The 23,405-nt window shown below is 41.2% G+C and overlaps 1 protein-coding gene across 11 annotated transcripts in view; it reads right to left on the reverse strand.

Annotated features, from left to right (window-relative positions):
* The window catches only part of AKAP13 (A-kinase anchoring protein 13), a 206,436-nt gene that overhangs the window by 170,157 nt on the left and 12,874 nt on the right, over nt 1–23,405 (reverse strand). For 6 of the 11 annotated variants that reach the window (XM_083870769.1, XM_083870762.1, XM_083870761.1 and 3 more), the window contains exon 1: nt 16,174–16,249. The exons of 3 other annotated variants lie outside the window; for them this stretch is intronic. The gene's annotated coding sequence lies outside the window, so the exon portion shown is untranslated. Of the gene's footprint in view, nt 1–8,015; nt 8,101–14,867; nt 14,951–16,173; nt 16,250–23,405 lie in introns of those variants that run through there. 2 more of the 11 variants (XM_083870763.1, XM_083870766.1) reach the window with 2 other exon arrangements.

A 23,405-nucleotide genomic window follows, 5' to 3' on the forward strand; every position in this document is an offset into this window, starting at 1 on the left:
ATGAGCTGGGGGATATGCATGTGATTAAGGAGGAATGGCAAAGGTGGGGTCAAGTCACAGCAACGGAGAAAAACGAAGTTTTTCCAGTGTTTCTAGAGGAGATAAACATCTACCTACCGATTATTATTTATTTGAGGGTGAGAGGTTGTTTCTTCACTTTTTTGACATAACATTAGGGTCAAAAACAAGCATTAGGATTATTCAAGTACTATTGCTTCTGTTAAAGGCTGAAGAATTTCACCTTCACATTCCTCTCAAGCCCGTGACTTCAGGATTAGGCCCATTTCTAAATGCTTACAGGAGAAATTCAAAGCTGGAAACCGAGCCAAATAACCCCAAGGGATTTGCCTTCAGTAACTTTTCCACAGCTTGAACTACAGCTGTTTTCCTTTACAAATTCCATCTCTCAACTGCCAGAGCACCAGGAGAGGAAAGCAGCAAAGTGCTATGGTTGGAAACAAAAGCTCAACATGGAGATCCAGCAAAAGATCAAATCCAGTTCTGCTGCAAGCAAGACTCTGACCACTAATGCACTGATTTAGTTCCTGCCGTGCAAGAACACTTGAGGTTGGACTTTCTTTTTTCATCCTCAAGGGTACAGAATGAAATTATGAGCCAACCAGGTCTAAAAGGTTTCTCTGCACCGCTGGAACAAGCAAATAATTTCTCTGACTTATTTTAAAATAAAACATGAGTCTCCAATGGAAGTAAAAATCAAGATCTTTATTCAAATCTTGCATGCCCCACCTGACCATGGTTTTGAAGCATCTCTGCCAGCCTTGACCATTCCTTAAGCAACTGAGGAAATGAAATACAAAACATTAAACAATGTGGAGGGTCAGATTTAAACCAACAAAGACAAGGAAATTGCAAGTTAAGCTTCTTGCTCTGCCCTCGATTCACCTTGTTTTGTTCAGCTACTGCTTTGTTCCCAGACCCTTCCTCTCTCCTGATGCCAAGAACAACAGGACACAAAAAACAGTATGGTCTACATATAGGTGGCATTCCCTCCTATCTATGTCTTGTTTGTAACCCAAAATCCCAATACAAGCACATCTGGTTTCTTACTTCAGGAGCTTTGCTGGAAATAATTGCTGCAGCACTGCTTGGCAAGAGGTCCAGACATGCCCCTTCCTTGTGGCCATGGGGACATTCTCTGGCCAACATCTCCAACACAAGGGGCTGCAGCAGCAGGACAAACCTCACATTCTACTATCATGCACAAAGAACAATAAAATGTGAATGATATTTATATTACCAAGAAGATCACAAGCTGCAGAGGGGAAAAAGAAGCAATGCTGAAACTCTGGCAAGCCAATGTCTTTTCTAAAGTAGAACAAAATACAATTTTTAAAATAAAGGCCTCCAAGATGGTAATTTTTCTTTGCCAATAGCACATACTGTTTACAGTCATAGTCTGTGTTTGCAGCACTTCAGTAATGGATTAAAGAAGTTTCATAAGCTTGTAAAGAAAACTACTTCAAAATTTGTGCATTAAGAAAGTATATATGTTCCATAAAAGACAAAACATGGGCTAAATATCAAGTGCTGTTACAAATTTGGGAAAAACTAAAAGCATCTTTTATTTTCCATACTCTATGGGAAGGATCCAGCACAGGACATAACTGCTTAATTGGGAAAAAATGCACACAGCTCAAAGCCTACAGGCTGTCTTCTGATCAGATGAAAATGATGAGTATCACAGGGCTTCTACAGAGGGTTTTAAAGAAGGGCCACGCTACCAACCCACCACTGTATTTTAAAGGGATCCACCATATTACTCAATTTCTTCTTTACATTGTCTTTTAACAGGAGAAATCTTTCTCATGGCATAGCATAAAACTAAAATCTTAGGTGACAGACAAGAGCACCACTTTGGGGACTGAAGATGTGCAAAACATGCTGGTGAACTCCTGGGGAACCATAACACAGGCAATAAAGCCCAGATCAAGGATCTAGCAGGTCTCTGCTTTGCTTTTCTCAGTTGAATATATTTGCCAAAAGGATTTCTTAATGCTTTCCATCTCTAATTCAAACCCTCTCCCCTACTACTGGATCTTACTCTTCCAGGAATATTTCACAGTTCAGTCACTGGAAAGGGTCTTCCATCACAAACCATGGAGAGATGTCTTTTATTAAGAGTGCTATTTCCACAAGCATCCAGGGTGTTAACAAGTACCACATGCATAGGAATGAGGAGATGGAGGAAGTTCATAGAAAGGTTTGCTCACTATGAAAATCATCTTCAACTTCCCACGAGTATGGTTCCACAAACACTTGCAGTAAGGCAGGTTGTATTATTCTCTTCTCTCTTGCCCAATAGTTGCTATTACTGGAACTGGCGAGGCAGCATGTGACAGAAAAATGCAGCTGCATTTTTGGCTCAGAAGCCTCTACAAAAGCTCATGAGTCATGAACCAAAAGGCCCACAAAAAAGCAAAAGAGAAGAATGCAGATTCGGTTTTCTTTTTATTGTAATCACGTGTCCCTATTGCATAGTTCTGATGCACGTAAATGACAAAAACAGAAATCATTTTGAAGTCCCTTTAGTCAGGTAAGTCGGGCTCCCACTGCCCAAGGCCACTTGACATAGAAACAGGATGGAAAGATTGCCACTGACCACAGAGTGCCTGAGCCACATAACACAACACATGCCCAGATGTGCCTCTGAGCTTTGCTTTTCTACAGGTCTAGAGTAATGGAGGGGGTTTTGGAGGTCTTGGTTCTTTTTGTAGAATTTCTCCCAAGAAGCTCAGCCTCATTCCCAAAGCATAAGGCTGAGCTCTTCCACAATGCTGCCTTCTAATAAAACATCCCTCATCAGCCTGTTGCACTGCAAATAAGGTTTACAATGCAACAGTTTGTCTAAAATGTGTCAAAGTGCTCCGCTTGCCTAAATGACACTCTACCATGTTAATTACTCTCATCTCTCATGCCTAATTCAAATGCTTCAACCTTTTTCCTTTTTTCAAACAAAAGCAATCCAAAAGCACCCCCTTTCCCAGAGTGCTTGGAGTGGGTATCATAAACACAAGGCAGAAGGGAGCGTGAGAGCAGTCTGGACTGTGGACTGCAGAAGAATGTCTCAGGACTTCTCTTTATCACCAGTTCATGGATTCTGTCAGCAAGAGGCTGTTCCCACACTACTTCATGTCTTCTGCCTGCAAGCAGCAGCCCAGCTCCCAGCCAGCTCAACAAAAGCAGGCTGGAGGAGAGCAATGGAAGGGGGAAACAAGGCACCAAGAATATCCTTTAGTCAGGATAAACAGCACAAGTTCATCAAAGTTTCCATCCTCTGAAGAGGTTTTGTATTGGGTGGGTAGAACATGACAAAAATTAACAATAAAGGTGCACAGATGCAAAATTGCACAATGCTGCTCTTGCTGGTTCTCCTCTGTCCAGCTGCTGCATTAATATATAACCACCTTAGGAAAATTATCCTTTATGTCCTATACTCCTCCAAAAAAAAAAAAAAAAAAAAAAAAAGCTGACAAGCCAACAGCTTGTGTTTCTTCCCATTTAAACTGGGTCCCATCAGCACCTTAGCCCTCACACCCAGCATCACTCCTGTTAAAAACCAGCTTGGATCACTGCTGTTGGCCTCACAAATTTACTCCACATCAGCACCCACGATGATTAACCATTAAAACAAGCACATGTCTTGCCTCTCAGGTACACTGTGTGCCTAGGGAAACGTTGTTAAAAGACAATGCAAGGCAGAGGCAAGGATTGGAAGGAAAGTTCCCTAAGGCAGACAAAAAAATCCTTAAGTGATTTTTGACAGGGAATTTTCCAGCCTTTTCTGAACTGGAGTGACAGGAGGAAAAAACCACTAAGTATCATCCTGCACCTTCAGAGGGCAAGGAGTGGAACATGAGCAGCAAGAGGAAAGTTTCTCAGACAAAGGTCATCAAATGCATCACAGCTTAAATGGAAATGATGAGCACCCAGGTTGGTGGTGTTCAGATAACAGTCACATGCAGGAAGATTGAGCAAGGTGTTCAACTCATGCAAAGAATTCAAAGAGTTTACTCAAACACAGCAAAGAAATATGGGCATAACCCAACGCAGACACAACCACAGGGGCTTAAGGAATGTACCTCAAAAAAGCATAGCTGTCATTAAGTTTGTTTTGTAACTTTTGCTCAGTTTGAGGACCCAACTCTGTCTGGTCTCCAGTGAGGGCCACTCACTTTTGCTTCACATGAAGAGATTCTCCCCTCCAACTCATCACTCTCCTAGAAGTACTGCTAGAGAAAGGTATGAAGGCTGATCTTTGGGTCTGATAGGTCCAATATGAGGCCTCTTTCAGGAGCAGAAACTCCCCCTTTTCCCATGAAAAGGCAACTCCCAGCAAATTAATTCCAACTCCACCACCCTCCCGCATTACATTCCAAGTCATGGACAAAGTCGGGAACCCCCACCAATGCTCAACCAGCCGTGCTTAGGTTGGTTAGATATTATAACACCACAGTACCTAAAACTGCCCTCTCAGGCACTCTGTGCCAGCCAGCCTACAAACACCACTCAGAAACACTGCTGCGTCTTGAAAGACATTACAATCTTTGCCAATGTTCTTTACTGCTCCTCAGGAAATGACAGGCTCATTTTTCAGAGTGGTAAATTCCAATAAATTCTTCTTAAACTGGATGGAAATCTGAAAGTTTAACAGACCTAATAAATGGTGTATTATCTGTACTGAACCAGCCTTACACAAACAAATACATCTAAATTAGACTTCAATCTGCAAATCTTCCTCCATGTGAACAGGAGCTCTGACTTCAGTGGAGCTACTCCCATCAAGGAAAGAGGGGTCTTCTCTTTTACACTATGTAAACCATGGGAAGTAAATTCCTCCCACACAAAGCTCTCACATAATCCCTGCTGCATCTTGCTCCTGGCTCCTAGGTTGAATATTCATCTCCATACAGCTTCAAAAGGTGTACACTCTTCAGCATCTGTTGGGCACTTTTTTCTTTTGTAAAATGAGGAATGTACTGTGAATTGAAAGAAGTTTGGGTGGGTTTTTTTGCATTCCCTTGTAACAACAAGATTTATGTCCCTTGCAATTAAAAAAATTATAGTTCCAAAAGCATTGCTAAAACCTTTAAAGGACTATATTTAGAGACCAACCTGGGAGATGACTCCTCACCATGATCTCCAACACTAATAATCCTTTCCAGCCTAGGGCTCTAGGTAATGATTGTGCATCAAGGTCATGTTCTTGCCTGGACAAGTTTATTTGCTCTATGTTTTTAGTAACAGCTAAACAGAACACACATCTTAGAAAGTCACAGCAGAACAGATGCATAAAGGCTGACACTAGTCAGGAAAGGACACCAACTTTTACAGTATTACCCATAAAAGTCTGCAAACATCATCCTGCATCACTATTAGTGCCTAAAAAACCTACACCCAATCTATATGCCTGAGGACTTCTCATGTGGCATCATCACTTACCACACAAGAAAAGGGGGCTTTGCACACAAGGGTCACATTTGCACACATCTTCCTTCATCTACTCTATAGGACCTGATCTTGAACGTTGCTCAAATGGCTCCAACACTGTACAGTAAAACAGGAACATCACCAAATGACACCAGCGACCTCCCAACACACTCTCCAGCCTTGAGATGACAAACATCTTGTTCATCTCTTTCCCCAGGGCTTGGGAAGAAGATGGGTCAAACAGCAAGCAGCAGCAGATGCAGAGACCACATCTTTGTGATTTCACTGGAGAGAGGACAGGTTACATCATAAATCAACTTTGTCTTAGGAGGCCACATTGATAAATGTCACTCCAGAGCCTCCAAGGGAGTGACTTCAACTATTCCATGGTGCAATGTGAACACAAGTTTAGAAAAAACTACAGATGCTATTAATTCACAGGAACACCAATAAGCAAGCTCTATGATTCTTATGTTCATCCCTTTTTCTTTCATCTTTATACATTTAATTTAAAATATCAACCTATGCACAAGCTTTTCAACCTGTGCAGTACAGAGACCAATGGTCAGGCTTCCTAGATGCTTTGATTACTTGCCAGTAACTTATGCCTTCAAGTATCTGATTTTTAATTAAAAAACAAGGATTAAGCCAAATTAGTTTGTTAGTCAGACCAAGCTCAGCTGATGTAAAGGGACTACAATCTTAACAGACTTTCCTTATTCCATTGCAAGGCTTGAGTACTTTATTTCATTAAGCAAATGGGCAGAGGTCATGACAGAGCCAGCACTCAAAAATTGTTCCAAGTCACTAAATGTATCCCAGGTTCTTGTAATTCCTCACGCAAATAAAGAGCAGCAAATGTTTATCCCTCTGTTTTCCCCAGCGTTACTGGTTTACGTTCCTGTAGCTGAGGCAACCACACCACACCAAGCAGCTTTCAGCCTTTTAGAAAGATTAACTTCTTTAAACAGGCACAAACAGCCAAGTTGAGCTCCAGCCAGCCAAGGTGAATGGCAGACACACAGCTCACGGACCACAGCACAGCTCAGGATGACCCCTCCTCCTTGAGATCATCCCCCACACAAAACTCCACTCCTGGTAGGGCCAGCTCTGAAGTTTTTAGATAACCCCAGGTTTGATTTGTTTGCAAAATGTCATTCCTTGCTAAACAAAATTCTGGAAAAAATGAAGTAAGAAACAAAGAAGGTGGTAATGACTGCCTGGAAAGAAGATGGGAAGGAGCACAGCAGTAAGTGCAAAAGACATCCAGAACAAAATTTTATTGCTGACAACGTTCATGACACCTCACAGCAATGCCAGGACTGAGGAGTACGTTAAATTTGCAAAAAAATGCCAACTTTCCAGGTCCTGCTCCACAGTGAACACCGCACAGACAAAAGCAGTTCAAGCCTAGATCTTCCAATAGACTGCAACTCCAGAACTCTCAGGAATGCTGGGCGCAACTGAGCATAAATAAAAGCAACTCTTAACTTTGTAACACATATATCAGTTGAACAGGCGCTAACCAAGTTTAACTAAAACTGTACAACCAACTTCCTCATTCCCTTTCTTCCTCTCCCATCCCTGGGAAAAGACGTGAAATACAAGTTATTGCTGCAGTAGGCAAACAATAATAGTGACTGAAACTACTTAACCATCTATTCTTCCTTCCCTTCCCCATACTTTTATTTTAAGAAAACGCACAGAACCCCTTCTCTTTCCTAAGAAATCTTTTGCTAGATTGAGTATAGACCTAATTTAGGATTAAGTGCAACTCAACACACACTTTATTTCAAGCCATAAATATCCAAGATTAAGAGATGCTGAGAGAACTGGCTGACGGGATAAGACAAAAAGAAAAACTAAATTCTTCTATACTATCCATGCCACAAGCTGGCTGCACAGAGGGAGCTGAACCCGAGTATGTGGCAATTGATGGGGACTACTCAGGGATCTGCCAAACACTTCAGATTTCACAAGAATAACCCTGTGTCCCACAACTCAGCTCTACTCCTTTTCACTTAGCTCAAAGTGCCACCGACGGTAGGAACCTGATCAAATTCCTTGCTTTATCCACGCTTGAATTAAAGCCCTGGCTCAGCAGACCAAGTTACATGAGCTTTCCCTTTTTCAGAGGATGCAAGCCATTAGTGCTGGTGCCAGCACTGCAGGTAACACCAGCAAGTCCCAGGGAGCTTCATTTGGTTACAGAGAGATTTCATCTCTTGGTGAAGCAGTTGGTGTTTCTGCATCTCTTGTCAGATACTTCAGTGCTCTGTTTTCATCTGCTGATAACATACTAAGCCTCTTGAAAAATCCAGCCTACTCTGATCTGGGAAGTGGGAATTTCTTCAAATAACTAATCAAATCATGTTCACATGGGTAGGTTTCAGCTCTCTAATACTGACGAATATCAAAGAAAAGTTTCAAAATGTTTATGGGTCAGATAGAGGCAACAAAGACAGCAGTTGCCATTACAGCAGGATTCTGCAGAAGGAGCACTGTCCCTGACCACAACAGCCACATCAGCTTCAAATTAATTTCCCCCAACCCTCCTGGAAAAGTACCTTCTCACCGTGTTCCTGTCACAGGGAGCACCTGCACACATGTCCATCTGCTGCCCTTGAGCTCTTCTTCTGCTCCAGGTACCCCCATGACCACCATGGGGAGAACACGAGCAGCTAAGGCTCACCCAACTCCTCTCTGGGGAAGCAAATCAAAGTCCAAAGAGTTTCCCTAAAGGGCACCTGCCAGACCTCTGCACAGGGCCTGGGAGAGAGACAAGGAAGGAAACAGAGGAAGAAAGATTTTGTTTGCAGCCAGGAACCAGAGTCCAACCTCATGGGTGTGGGGAAGAGCATTCCTAGAACAGATCATGGGGTGATAATAACCTTCAAAGGGGCTTCTACAGAAGAGATCACAGAATGGTTTGGGTTGGAAGGGACCTTCAAAGATCACTGAGTTCTATTTCCCAGCCATGGGCAGGAACATCTATCACTACATCTGGTGGCTCCAAGCCCCCTCTACCCTGCTTTGAACACCTGTGGAGCAGAACTGCTGGCTTCTCAAGGGACAGACTCACAAATCTGTCAGAGGGATTTGGAAAGTAAAAGCCTGATGGTTTGTCTCAAATGGGAGGAGTGAGCCAACAAGGAGAGAAATAGGTCAGGAAGAGCCTGTGCAACTCAGCCAAATGCTCAAGCAGCAGGAGCATGGAAACGTGGAAATCTCCACATTCAAGAGTGTGCACATGTAAATGCAATATTTTACAACCCTACAGCACTTTAAAAGTGCTCCAAGTGCTTCATAATTGTTAATTAAGCAACAGTACTCACAAATCAGAAGCATAAGACTGAGATATAGCTGTGTCAGTTTTTAACAGTATGACAGCTATCATGGTTTAACCCCAGGCAGCAACTCAGACCCACACAGCCACTTGCTCACTCTGGACCAGTGCAATGGGTGAGAGAATTGGTAGGGTAAAAGTGAGAAAACTCATGTATTGAGTTTTAAAACAGGTTCAGAGGTAAAGCATAAGCTGCACGCAAGCAATGCAATACAAGGAATTCATTCCCCAGATCCCATGGGCAGACAGGTGTTCAACCATCTCCAGGGAAGCAGGGCTCCACCACATGATGATGATGATGTGGAAGACAAACACCATTCCTCTGAACATCCCCCTCCTTCTGCTTCCCCCAGCTCTATACACTTTCTCCATATGACCTGGAGTATCCCTTGGACCACCTGAGGTCAGCTGTCCCCTCCCAATTCCTTGTGCCCCAGTCCTGCTAACAGGTGGGATGGGTGAGAAGCAGAAAAGGCCTTGGCTACCCAAAACATCCCTGATTTATCAACAGTTTCCAGAGATAATCAAAACCACAGCCCCATATTAGCTACTATAGAAAATATTAACTCTACTCCAGCCAAAATAAAAGGGAATAAAAGCTACTTTTGAGCAGTCACATACCCCCAACTCCTCCTGCCTCGCAGAGCCCACGCTGTCTCCCACAGACAGGCAGCGCAGCACTCTGTGAAAGAAGCTGGTGTTCAGGGTTTGAACCCAGACTCCTGTTTCACGAGGATTTGAAGGCAGACTCCTGTTTCAGAGCGTGCCCCGATGCCTCGTGCGCCGCCAGCGACCCGATCCCGCTCCAGCCGGCTCCCTGAGCCGCTCCTTGATCGCCGGCCAAGCCCCACGCAGAGGTAATCTTACCAAAGGAACACCGGTATGTGCCTGTAAATTGTGATTTTGTGCTTGACTTATGTTATCTGCCTCCTCTTGCACTTTGGCTGCACAGATTATCTTCAGCAATTTCGTCTCAAAGCTCATGTTTTACTGTACTGATTTCCCTTTAAAGTATATTTTTTTTAATTTTTCCTTTTATTAGTTCAACCGCATTTGCCAAGTTTCAACAGACGACTTCTTTCTCAGCTGCCTAATTTCAAATTCACCTTTACATACAGCTTAAAAGGGGGCAAAAAGTCATCACAAGTAAGTGGGATGTGATGCTTAACATCAAGGTTTATGCAAATACACTTCAACAGCATCAGTTGAGGGTCAAGAACCATGAATTTACTCTGCAACACAGGAGAATTAAGAAAGAAAAAGGATGAAATGGAGCCAAAACCTGGAAATACGTATACTCCTCATTAATACAAGGCTACTAGGAAAAAGCAGATGTGAAGTCACACCTTGTTTTATTCAAGGGAAAAGCTAAAGTGTACAAGAGCCAAAAAGAACTTATTCTATGCAGTGGCAGACTCTGAAATACAGCAATATTACTCCTTCAACATTAATAAAACATGTTGTATACAGAGCTTTTTTCTTTTCAGTCCCTGAAATCCTGCCAAGTCATAAGCTTTTTATGGGAACATTGAAATGAATGTTGATCAGAGCCATACCCATAAGAGTTTTAAATTTTACCACCACTTAGAGGCAAGGGCTTCTCCCCAGTCCCTCATGCATCTGCAAATCGGTACATTTTTGAAAAGCCTGACAAACTAAAAAACCTCATACACCCTTCATCTATGAAGATACTGAATTCCCTCTTGGACTACCAGCTGAACTCAGGCCTTGAAAGGACTGTGAACTCCCTCACCCTCTAAAATGAAGTTCTTCAATGGCAAAATTTTACATTTTATATACAATAAATAATAGTTACTTGGTAAGTGAAATTAGAGCAGCAGAGATCACCTCATTACCAAACCACTATATTCTTTTTCCTCATTCCTTCCCATATTCATCAGCAATTGTTTTTTCCAAGGCCTAAGCTTTATTTTTCAGAAAGTTAACACTGGGTCATAAAACCACAATTAATTTAGAAGTACAAGGCTCTTGGCATCCAGACAAGTAGTTGATCATTTAGTTGTCGCATCTAATGTGATAGAGCTTCAACTGAGTTGGAAAACTTCATAAAATAAGGGGCTTCTTCCTATCTAATTAACACAGCAATGAAATTTAACAGCCTGGCACGGACATTTCTTTCCAGCATTATGTTTTTGAAATAATTCATCTACTCCCACAGTCTACGAGACCTTTCACAACACACTAAACAGTAATTTACCCTTTCCATCTTAAAGGCTTCAATTTGGAGTCCTGTGTATCAAACCAACCAGGGTGGCAAAGATGCTGCACAAAAGACTGCGCAAACATCTACTCATCCTGCATGCTTTCACATCTATTCTGTAATTGTAGCATTAAAATCTGTGTCCATTGCAATATTTATCAATTTTATCACTGATAAAAATTATAAAAGGTATTAATTAGGTGCACAATGCCTTAAATTTAACAGAGGAATGGACAAAAAGTACACAGGCTACATCCAAGTAGGTCTGTCTTTCAGGTCCCTGGGCTGGGAACTTGTGTTGTTTGTATACCATCTTGATTTATGTTTATTTAAATAATGCCAAATACTAGTTTTAAATTTACAGTGATTGCTTTATAAGATGTCTCCAATCCTATCAGGATAAAGAGCTTACACTAAACAAAACAGTTTGTTTACACTAATAATACATCTCATAGGAAATACTCAGAATCCCACATGTTCAAAGCAGGACAAAATTACAGCCTATCTTTCCACAGAGGGTTTCTATCTCCTGCTACCAAGAGACCAGAAGAACCACATGCAGATCACAAGGCCTCAAAGCTGCAGAGAGGCTGGTCTGCAGAACCTCAGTAAAGCTGAAAGTGAGATTTAATGCTACCTTAAAATAACCATTCACACATGCAAACCAATTATTGGTGCAGGTGCTTAAGTGTGAAAGTAAAGGCAGAGCAACACCTTGTCCTTCTTTGAAGTACACTAAATATTCACACATTCCTATAAAGATGCCTCTGCATATCCAAGTCCTGTATTTTGTACTCTGGAATTGTGCTTGAACAAGGACTAACAGAGCAAAGCCTTCCTCTACAGCTGATGCTCTTTTGTGCTGGGATCACAAATTGAAAGTGGACGAGATAAACACTTAAAATCACGGATCCTTAGTGAAATCTCCTCAGCACGCTTTACAACCTCTTGTGTCTGCACAAATTTCCTCCTCTACAGACTGAAAAAATATTCCCCCAGTTTGTACACAAATGACAGCAAGACGATTTTGAAGGGGAAAGAAGGAGAAAGGCAGCACTCAAAACGCTCAGGATTATTTACGAACAAGCTGAAGCCCCATAAACTTGGCTATTGAAGAAAGACAATCCTCTCTAGCTTATGCCAAGTGGGTCAGACAGAGGAAGAACCTCAGCTGTCTTCAAAGTCGAAGCAGATGGGGAAGTGAATAAGTGCCCATGTGAGCAAAGAGGAAACAAGATTCTATTCATTTTAGCTTGTTTCAGAGCTTCAGTTTTCTAGATACTGTTGACTGACACAGGCAGAGGAGCTCATTTCTGTAACAAGTATTAGAACTGCAGAGTAATTACTTAAGACTGCTATAGATGCAAAAAAATCAAGTCCCAGTGTGTGCATATTGAGGATGTTGCTTAGCTCAGGAGGAGGGAACCAGGTCAAGTGGAAGAAAGGTGCTAAGAAGCAGAGAATGGGAGAAATGCTCCTTGCTTTGCAGCTATAAAAAAACCTCTTGGGATTCTTTATCATTAGTGTGTCAGTATCAGAGAAATAAATATTTATGTAGCTGTAAAGTAGGTCCTACTTTAGAGCTGATTGTAGCTCTAATTAGAGTGTTTTAAAAAAACACATAAGCTTGGAAGTAAATTTTTTACCCTTTTTGAAATAAGAAAGCAGCAGTCCATAGAATGGCATGCCATAGAATGACCATACATAGAATGACATTCCTTAAAAAGCTGAAGCTGACCTCTTGGTCCTTTCTCAGGCTTTGTATCTCCAGACAAGATCTGGGCCAAGACCATTTCCATACACAGGGATGCATCTCTGTCTCAGGCTAACCTCATCATGAGTGGTGAAACCTAAAATCAGCTAATCTCTCCCAGGGTCATGCTTGTGGAGCTGGGAATCCCTCCATCTGCCTCAGCAATATAAAAACATCACTGCCTGCAAAATAAACAGCACACGAACCACAGAACAATTGCCCCTCCAGTCAGTGTTGCTCATGCCACCCACCCAGGGATAGTAATTTCTTAAGAGATCCCTCCTCCTGAAAAAAAAACTTCATACTTTGAAAAAAGACCTTATGCAAGTTGACTACACACAACTTCTTTTTGATCCATCCAAAGGAAGGATTCCCTCTCCACATTCCTGGGAGTTTTGCAACCAGACAGAGCAGACCTTGAAGGACCACAGAAATACTTTGAACCAAGAAGTTTTAAACTGAGCTGGGAACAGTGGAAGGAGGAGTATTCAGTGCTACAGCTTGCTAGGGAGACACACAAAGCCAAGGACATGCTGAAGAGATGCTCATCTTCCAAAGAAAATACTGCTTAGAGAAACAGGCATCCTTCCACCACTTTTTTTAGGAAGTGGCTGCTGAGCTGCATCAGCTATTCCACTGGTGTCTCCATGAGTGTTTTTTGTCCAAGACTTCTGCTGGAAGAGCCAGAGCTGCAAAACTTGTAAGAAAACTCAACAGGAAGAGGCACTGAGGGGCTGAAGAACACCAACCCACTTTGGACACACACATCCTCACTTATGCAAACTCAAGTGATCTGATATCCAGGGTGGGTTGTGTGGAGCACAGTCAAGACAGAAATACATATATTAAATCTTTTCTTGTTTTTCTGTGTATGTAACTATACATCAAGAAATTTGCTAAAATGAGAGGTATGAAGGTGAGGACAGAGGCTGTGATATGAATAACAGCAAAGAGGGGAACTTCAAATTATGATCCCTTCAGCTTTTTTCCTATTATTATTTATTATACATGCTGAAAAGTTACCTACCTTGCTTTAGTTAACTTTTTACCATGACAACTATTCCTCTTAGCAAATATATCATCATTCTCACAGCAACTTTAGATGCAATGCAAGGACTCTCCCAAATCTCTCTCCCCACTAAAAAAGATCCAAACACGTTAACCTTGAAGGACCACGCAAAATTGCATTTGCTGAAGTCACTGGTGAAGTTGCAGGAGAAAAAAAAAATAAATATATATATATATACAAGGTAAGATCATGCTGACTCTTTAACAGCATCTGCACAAAAAGGATTTTTTTAATGTGACATGTACAGTTGACCTGGGTTAACACTGCAGTGTGGGAAGTTGAAAAGGGATCACCTGATGAAACAGAAATACCTCCCTCCAAACTATATTGCAGGAATTCCAGCCAAGCACCCCAACCGCAGCAAACAGTACGAGCCTTCTGGAACAGCACACGTTCTGTGTCAGCACAGCAGTGTTAACACAAAACTCCATTCAAATAAAGGAGCACTGACCCTTCGAAAGGGTAAGGGCTTCATCAGGCTCCTACCACACCAAACAAAGACCACTGAAGATACTCCAACCACTGCAAAAAAATTATTATATCAAAAGGAGGAAAACAATGTCAGCCTTGTACGTGTTTTGCAGCTGAATAATGACAGTGTTTACCTTCCCAGCCTAACACATTACTGCTCTGGACCCAACTCTCAAACAGAGTACATGACAGAATTAATTATGTCCTTTCCTCTTAACTACCATTCCCTGGTAATTTATTAGCTCGGTCTGCATATATTCATAGATGTGTCTAATATACAAAGTTAAAAGGACTTAAAACTGATGCCTAAATACTTCCCTCATTTGCAGAGTCCTCTCCATCCTCTGGACAGGCAGTGGCATCAATAAATACAGCCTCAGGCTGCAAATTAGTCACTGCTCAAGCAGCTGAGGGAGACATGAGGGAACCCCAAGCCCACCGAATGGCACGTCTCAGGAGCAATATAGTGCTGGATGTGCAATACAGTGCAACAATCTATCTCAGACCTGTTCCCAGAGGGTCCTGCTAAGGACTTTTCCACCTTTGTTGGTTCGCTCACAGTTTGGAGTCCACCAGCCACTTCCTGTGTGTTTCAGGAAAAGATAAAAGCTACACCACACAAAATGTCCCGAGTTCAGCACCCTGGCAAAGGAAAGGCAGATAAACTCCAATAACATAACTAAAGGAAAACGAAAGGGAACTCAAAAGCCTCTCTGCATTGTCTGTCTTCACTCCTCTAAAGTCCTTCCTCAAGAGGGACAAATACCAGGGAAAAGCAGAATGGAGAAGACTTCTAGTTTAAGACAATCAATTTTATTTCACCAAGGTCCCTCATCTCAAGGAGAGAAGCTGCTGACCATTCACTGGAAGGAGATCAAAAGGAAGAGAGGATGGGTACTGCAGAAAGCAGAGACAGGAGAAACAAGAAAAGCCTTTCACAGACACTTTACAAAGAGTGGCAGCACTTTTGTCAGGGTGGATGGTAGGATACAATACTCCCACATGAACATTGCAGTTGCTTTTGGCCTCATCCAGGACTAACAAGCAACTCCAACTAACACATCAATTTAGCTGTATATCCAGGAATTAACTTCTTGTCATGCATCAGAGGTCAGACAAGTCTTCTCTCCACCACAAAGGAAAACACAGCACATTTTGGTACAGCTTTCTCTTCCACCCATCATCCATGGCACCGCAGCACTGGATTTGTGCTCAGAATGTTACAAAGATATTTAGAAATAGAAAAGACCACGTGCCTTCAATCCTGTCAATCACCAATTATGTGGAACCTGAATTTTAGAGGCGTAGATGGGGTTCAGAATATCAAAGGGGGATATCAAATTTAATCATGTTCTCCTATCTTTTGGACTAAAAATAAAAAATAAAACTTCCAAGCTGATTTCTCCGCATCAGAAGCTCCTGCCTGAGGAAAATAGGGAAGAGAAAGGAATGAGGAAGAGCAACTACATCTAAAAACCTGGAAACATGAAGGTTTCATTTCATAACAAAATAACATTAAGTGATAGCAACAAGTTTACTTTCCATCAGAAAAAAAAATACAGAGCATGTCTTGAAAAAAAAAAAAATTAGGAATTGATGAGATTATGCAGTAATATGCAGATATAACCTGTATTTCATTATTCTGCACACGTCCACTCCATCTGATTAAATGAATAAATGAGGACCTTATGTCATACTAGAGGCATTACCCCAACTTTTGTTTACAACATCTTTCTAGCCTTTAACCACAGCACACGCAGCACAGCTGGCTGGAAGCTCAACATTACAATCCAACATGAAAAAGAAGTTAAGATAGGGGAAGTGATTCTAAAAAAATCCACAGGAAAAAATCTTGCTTCACTTACCTAAGCAAAGTTGTCATTAGAGAGTTTTCCAGTAATAAAATCCAAGAAAAAAAAAAAGCCTGAAAAAACATAGAACAAGGCAAAGTTTTAGTACATGGGCTATTACTCTCACTCATATTTTTTTTTCTTGGGGAATTGGAAAAGTCAGGGATTCAAATAAAAAGTAAATCCATTCCATTAGTTGCCTTTCTGATGGTTATTTGTAACAAAAAGATCCTCCTCAGACAGTGAACAGTATCAGAAACAATAGGGCAGATTTTTCACCACTGCTGCCAGCATTATACCAGTGCAATTCCCCAAATGTCAATCACGTTGGGCTGCAATAAAACCAGCAGACGAGTCAGGCCTAAGGCAATTAGCTAAGCTGCCCCATTTAGATTTTCAGTCATCTCTCCCTCCCACTGAGCTGAATTATCAGAAAATTTGGACCAAGCTGTGGGGTGGGAATCAAGGAGTCATACATATTCACACACACAGAGTAAGGCTGAAGGTGGCCAGAAACAAAAATGCTGCTTATAATAAAAATACTCAAACCAGCCCAAAGCTAATTGCAAAAGACTGAGGCAGAACGACACATACCAATATTAAGACAGCTGAGAAATACAAGATTTCATTATAGGCATAAAAATCCAATGCAAAGTAAAAGTCACTGGCAAAAATGGCATGTGGCCATGACAGGTTTCACCAAAATCATTGCTACCAAAAAAAACCCAAAAGCTTGTTGAGACTCATGAATGCAGACTGGGAAGGAAAAAAAAAAAAGAAACCACACACCCAAACTAACTGAATATGGATGACTCCAAGCCTCCAAATCAAAGAGGGAGTTGACCACTGTTTAGCAGGAAGAAATCATTGCTTGTTCCAAGATTAAAAACTTATAATTCTGGCCCCGGCTGAAGCACTATCATTCACTAATCTGCTGCAATTTAGTCAGGCTGATCCCCCGCTCAGACAGACGGGGCATTATCAAAAGTTCCTCCATTCATTTCGCTTCCTGTTCGGCAGTGAAAGCCCCTTTTATACCCTCCTCCAGAGGCTGCTAAAGCCAGGGAAGACTTTCCGATAGAGAAGATAAGGTAGATGGATTTATTCATGAGAGGAGGAAGGGAAGTTGTACGGGCTGATTACAGCTGCTCCAAAGCTGAAAACTAGAGGTTTGGAGAAGGGAGGCAGAAGATAATGGATTTCTTATTAAATAAGCATTATGCCACTACCATTATTGTTAGAAGTAGCATTAACTCTCCTGATACTCAACTGCAGAATTGAGATTTTACTCTGAACTTGGCATCATCAAATATGCACATGTGGTTAAATAATTCAAAAATACATGGACAAGGCAGAATGTGGTATTTTTTAGGAGACTGAGTAAATAATTTTTTTTAAAAATAGAATACCTAAGACCAAAGGATAAACTAGCCAGAGCCAGAGGGAAGACACTAGAAATGGTCTCCAGATTGAGACTGTTCACATATCATTTCCAGGGTCAGATCTTGTTCTTATTGTCGACATGAGCACTCTCAGACTTCAATGGGGTAGGATGGTGATTTCCACATTACTTAACATGTGTCAGCAATTTTGAACAGTTGCTCTGCAGATTCTTAGAGCAAATCAAGCAAAACCTCACCAGTGAGAGCCCAGTACAGTACTTGGCGGATGAAAAGCTGCCTGGAAACTCCATCAAGTCTCTGAAAAACATTCCCCCACGAATGTTCAAACAATCTGGTACAGTTAGAACACTTTTTAAATGCAACAAGATGGAAATGCAAACAAAAACACATTTCTGAAGTTTAAAGAGGTCAAGCCAAAGCAGCAGAGCTCTACCAGAAGTTAGGGCTAACAATGATGGTTACAGGGGTAAACCCTGCCTCTTCCTTCCCCTCTCCCAGACTATTCTTCTCCAAATGAAGGAGCAAAATAAACAAGAATCAAAATATCCACAGCAGAAAATCACAAACAGCTCTAAAAGAAAGAAAATAACTCAGCTATACGTCATCATTATTCCATCCAGTCCAAACATACATCAAGTCTTCAACTGTTTTCCCCTCTAACAACGCTAAATGAGGTAAATACAAGCAAAAATTATATATAATCTCCAATACACAAAAGTAATTTTGCATGTTAATATGCAGTTTCACACTATGAATAAGGACAAATTTACCAAAGCACAAAGGGTGTTTCCTACAGTGGGAATGTTGAAATGGGATGACAAGACATAGCCTGCTTGTTCTGCATGTTGGGTAAGATTGTTGGGTCTTTCTTGTCACAAAACAACTCTTGTTACACCAACATTTAATTAAAAACAAGCAAAAGTCCACTCAAAATTTCCCACTTGTTTTCAGGTCCAAGGAATCCATAGTGGCAAGTCAGAGCTGATACTGCATCACAAGGAAATGAAAAGGCATGAAAGAGATTTTTCTTTTCAGCTTAATAAAGACCCAACTGCAGTGATGTTACAGCTGATACAAGGGAGTCAGACCAAGTCTGAACACTCTTCCCACTCAAGGTGACAGACAAGGTGACTCAAGAACACCACAACCACAGGCCCAGGCCCACTGGTGCAGTGCTGCATACAACTCATTTTGTTCACTGAAAATATGACTTCACACATATGACAATTTCAGGAAAGCCAAAAAAAGAACAGGTTTACTTGGCTCTTACACTTCACTGCCCTCCTTCTGCAAAGTCAAAGCTGGTTGTTGTGATGATGCCAGGGTTTGGAGGTCGGTTTGGGGTTTTTTTAATAACCCCAAAACCTAAAATCTCCTACTTCTAAAGATCACCTTATGTTTCTCATAGGCCTGGATATGGATACACAGATGCCCAGTTTTTAGCATCTGTATTGAACAGCTGTGACTGAAGGCAATGGAAGATTTCAATAGTAGTTTCATTGTCACACAAGGCTGCAATTCCAGATTTCTGCACACACTGCGAGGGGCATGTGGCATCACCAGGGGCCGGAGCTCAGCATATTCCCAGGCAGCTCTGTGACAACAGCATTTAGACTGTTAAAGGTGGCTGCAGTAGAGTTCAGAGAAGAAAATCAGCAAAGAAATCCAAAATTCAAAGGGCAAACTCTGCACATGCAAATCAGGCTTTGCAAACTCATGACGCACTGAAGAAGGAAGGATTTTCCATCTCATCTCCAGGCACACTCTGAGCGGTGCCAGGAAGGTTAGAGGACTGCCAGAGCATGCACAGGAGAAGGTTTGTCTGCAAACAGAATAAACAGCCTTGACTAAATTCTTGTAACCAATTAAGCAACAGTTCTCGACAGAAAAAGCAGCATCTCCCAGCTCCCTGCCTAATCCTCAACTCCTGCTTCTTGAGCTGGCTTTAGGTTTTTAAGTTTTCCATTTTTCTTCAGAAGCAGAAGCAAATGGATGCCAGGTCTGCAGACATCCTTGTTGCAAGGCTTTCATTTGCCTTGTAAAGACCATCAGTACTCAGAAGTGACTTAACACTAATGAGCTTTCACCAGCAAGTCTGCAAACAATAATACATGTGAGCAGGCATGCTAAATCCACTCAAATTACCTATCTGCAAGGCCCTCCTCCAGCCTGGACTGGACTTCAAGCCAAGGAATGATGAAACCTGGAAGGTAACTATGGATTTTCTCTCATCTGCATCTCTTTGTTAAGCTACTCAGTGATGCTAAGCAGATGCATTTTGAATGTGCTGGTTCATCTCATGTAAAAGGGGTAGAAAAGGAAAAATAGTCAAAATAGTACTTATCTGGAAAAAAGCAAATATTTTAAACTAAGTACTGCTACTGTTTGTAGAATGGCCTGTAAGAGACATATAGCTGAAATTCCTTTAAATACATGTGTTCAGTTTTTAAACTGCAAACAAGTCAACCTGACAAACCAGCTCAGTTAGGATTGCTCCAACAAAACCCAGGGTCTTGCCTCCCACCCTTTTCCAAAGTAAGCCAGCACAAGTTTCTGGCATAGGCATTGGTGTGTGAGATTTTAACATTCCCCTTTCCATAAACAGTCATACATCAAGCTCTAAAAATTTGCTTCACAGAAACATTTGCACTAGTAAAACACAATTATTCTAATATTTGTATGACACATGCAGGAGGGATACATAAAAAGGTTATGGTGAGCTCATTTAAGAATTTAAACAAGAACTTGATAAAAAGGTTTTGAATTATTCACTCAGCTCCGCTATTAAATCAGGCTTCCAGAGGAGTCTTTAAACAACAGCCCAGAAGATGCTGTATTTATAACAAAGGGGCAGCACTGAAGCCATCACACTCTCTCACAGCACAAACCATTCATAATTATAGTGTAAATGCACACAGGCACAGTATTATGCCCTGGTCACAATCCTGACAGATTAACTGGACACTTTAAACATTTATACAAATATTCCTGTCTGGAGAGGCAGCACCACTTCTGTCTAAATATCTTAAGTGCTGCTTTTCAGGCTAAGAAAAAGCAATTTCTTCAAGAACATCTGAAGCTGAAACCCTCAGGAATAGTACCAAGCAAAAGAGAGAAATCTTTTACAAGTATTTATTTACTTTTATACTAGTCCATTTGGGCTGGCAACAAGTATTTTGATATGTCCCCCTAAGCTTCACAGTCAAACTCAAGTGAAGACATCACCACACATCTCAGTTACAGACTTCCATGCTAAGTTTACACACAGCACAGCAATCCTCTCAATATTTGCTGCTCACACACACACCAAACCTTTTTCCCAAACCTCAGAGCCCACTTGAAATAATGGCCATCTCTAGAGGCAGGAAAAACAGAGGGTTTGGAAGAGATAACACGAGTGCTGCTTCACTTCTCTGGTACACACATCCTCTCACCACCTGCTTCCTTTCTCCCCATCCCTTTTTCTTCCACCTCACAGGCTGCTCTTGGTAGTTCAGTTCAATGAACATGAGCCAAGATTTCCTCTCAAAATAACTACTCCAAGGCCATTTCAGCTATGAGCATCACCCACAGAAACATTCACATTTGCATATCATCTCTCCTTCATCAGTCTGTTCCCAAATGAACTCATAGGCTGGTGATACAAGGTCATGAAGTTGTGGAAAAAGAAGCAGGATACCCTCCCACTGCATCCAGCCATGCTCCCAGAGCAAGGGCAGGATGAGTCAGTCTCCCGATATAGTTGGTTTCAGGCATTTCTGGCAGCATTATTTTAATGGCAGTATTTCATTTCCTTCAGCCATCTCATTGAGACAGCTCAAGTTAAGTATTAATGAAGTGCTTGAACACTCTCACTGTCTGGAGGAGACATGGGGTGTCACCTAACCAGCTGCTGAAGATTCACACTCAGCTGCTCTGGTCATCAACACAACCAAAAAAAGGATTTTTGGATCACATGAGCTAAGGAAGTATTTGGGTGTGAGAAGCATGAGCCAGAAGTATCACAGTAACAAATACCACTGAGCCCTGAGCAGAAGCAGCAGCACATCAATCTAAGACAACCATAATTCATTTAAAAAAAAAAAAAAAAAAAAAAAAAAAAAAAAAAAAAAAAAAATATATATATATATATATATTTAAGAGTATCTGGGCATTTCTGAAAAAAAAAATGGGGATTTGGATGGTTTTGTTTTGCTATTACAAAGCCGAGCCATTGTAGCAGTGCCATCAGCAACACATCTCTTGAAACTTTTTTATGTTTTTCAAACCTTTAAATTCAAATCTCCTGATGTACTTTCCTTCAAACCTACACCCCATCTACTCACCCACATGTTCTTACAAATCTATTTGAAGCACTGGTTTTCCTGGCTGTGGGTAAGGCTCAACACCTGCACCACTGCAAACATAATTATGGCAAAATACCTTGGCTGTTTGTAGACTTCCTGTTCATCAAATAGTATTAGTGTACCTTTGCCTTGAGCAATTATTTACAGAGATGGAAATCCTGAAGCAACACTGGAGAGCACAGAAGAATTCTGCTGTCCACCTCTCCATTATGCAATTACATTTTGTATTAGCTTTTGGAACTACTCAGAGGGGAAAATAAAATCATCAGAATAATTCATTATAAATCTGCCCAATGAAAAGGAGAGGGGAAAAAAGGTAATACAGTTCAAACTCTGCATTAGCCTACTCCAGTTGAGACTGGGAGGCATTTTACACTTCAGCTGAATTGGCAGCTCAAATTCAACTTCAAGCTCCAATGCAAGCTTTAAGTCAAATTCCTCAGCAGAGTAAAACCCTTATTAGCCTGTCTTCACTGTAATTTTAATCTTCCTTAATTCTGAGTATGTAATTTATGTTAAGAATAACCCATTTTTTTTTTCAGAATGGGATATACTGCATGCAGAATTAGTCCCTGGCAAGTACAGTTAAAGTTTCCCTTAAAGTAATATTTTTTTACATATTGACAGAAAGAAAACAAAACAAAACAAAACAAAACAAAACAAAACAAAACAAAAAAAAAAAAAACACAAAAAAAACACTGAAAGCTTAAAAAAACCCCCCAGGTTTTCATAAATGCATCACAGATGGCTGATTAATTCACCTAATATATCCCTAAACCATTAAAACCCAACCATGCAGCATCACTTCAAACCAATGTTATGTGCTAGAAAGATGCTTCATTTATTTAAAAACTGACACCTCTTTTTCACCACTCACACAGCGGGTGAGAAAGGAGAAAAAAATAGTTGGTATTCCTACATTTAAAAAGGAACAAGAGCATCCCTTTTCTTCTCCCATCCATTTTCCCCATTTTATGAATAAAAAAAACCCCAAAAAAACCGCCATGAAAACACCTTGTAAGGACAACATCTCAATTTCCACCAACAGGACAAAATTAATAACAGACTCTCTAGCTGAAATGAAAACAACTTCAAAATGCTGTGTGAAGTTTACAAAGTTAAGTTTTAGAGCCCAAACCGTCAACGAACCTGGTACACAACACCCACCCACACCAACACCAGCAGTGTTGACATCTTGTAGCCAACCTAAAGCTCTGAAGCCCCAGTTACTATCTCTCCCAATCACAAAACATTCACCACTTATTTCCTGCATCATTTGCGCGGTTACTTAGGCTTTGGGGTTTTGTTTGCATTTTCGTTTTCATGCACACAAAGTAAAAACCTACCAAGACCCAAGCTCAGAGGAAACTCCAAGTGAATTACCACGGTGGTTTCCCACCCTCCTTCTCCACTTGCTGCTGCAGTTTTGTGTTGTCCCCTTGCTTCTCTCACATCTCTTTAAGAGGCAAAAAAATAGTTCAACTCCTATCACCCATCC

The sequence above is a fragment of the Zosterops lateralis genome (genome assembly GCF_965231275.1).
Source record: "Zosterops lateralis genome assembly, chromosome: 13".
NCBI lineage: Eukaryota > Metazoa > Chordata > Aves > Passeriformes > Zosteropidae > Zosterops > Zosterops lateralis.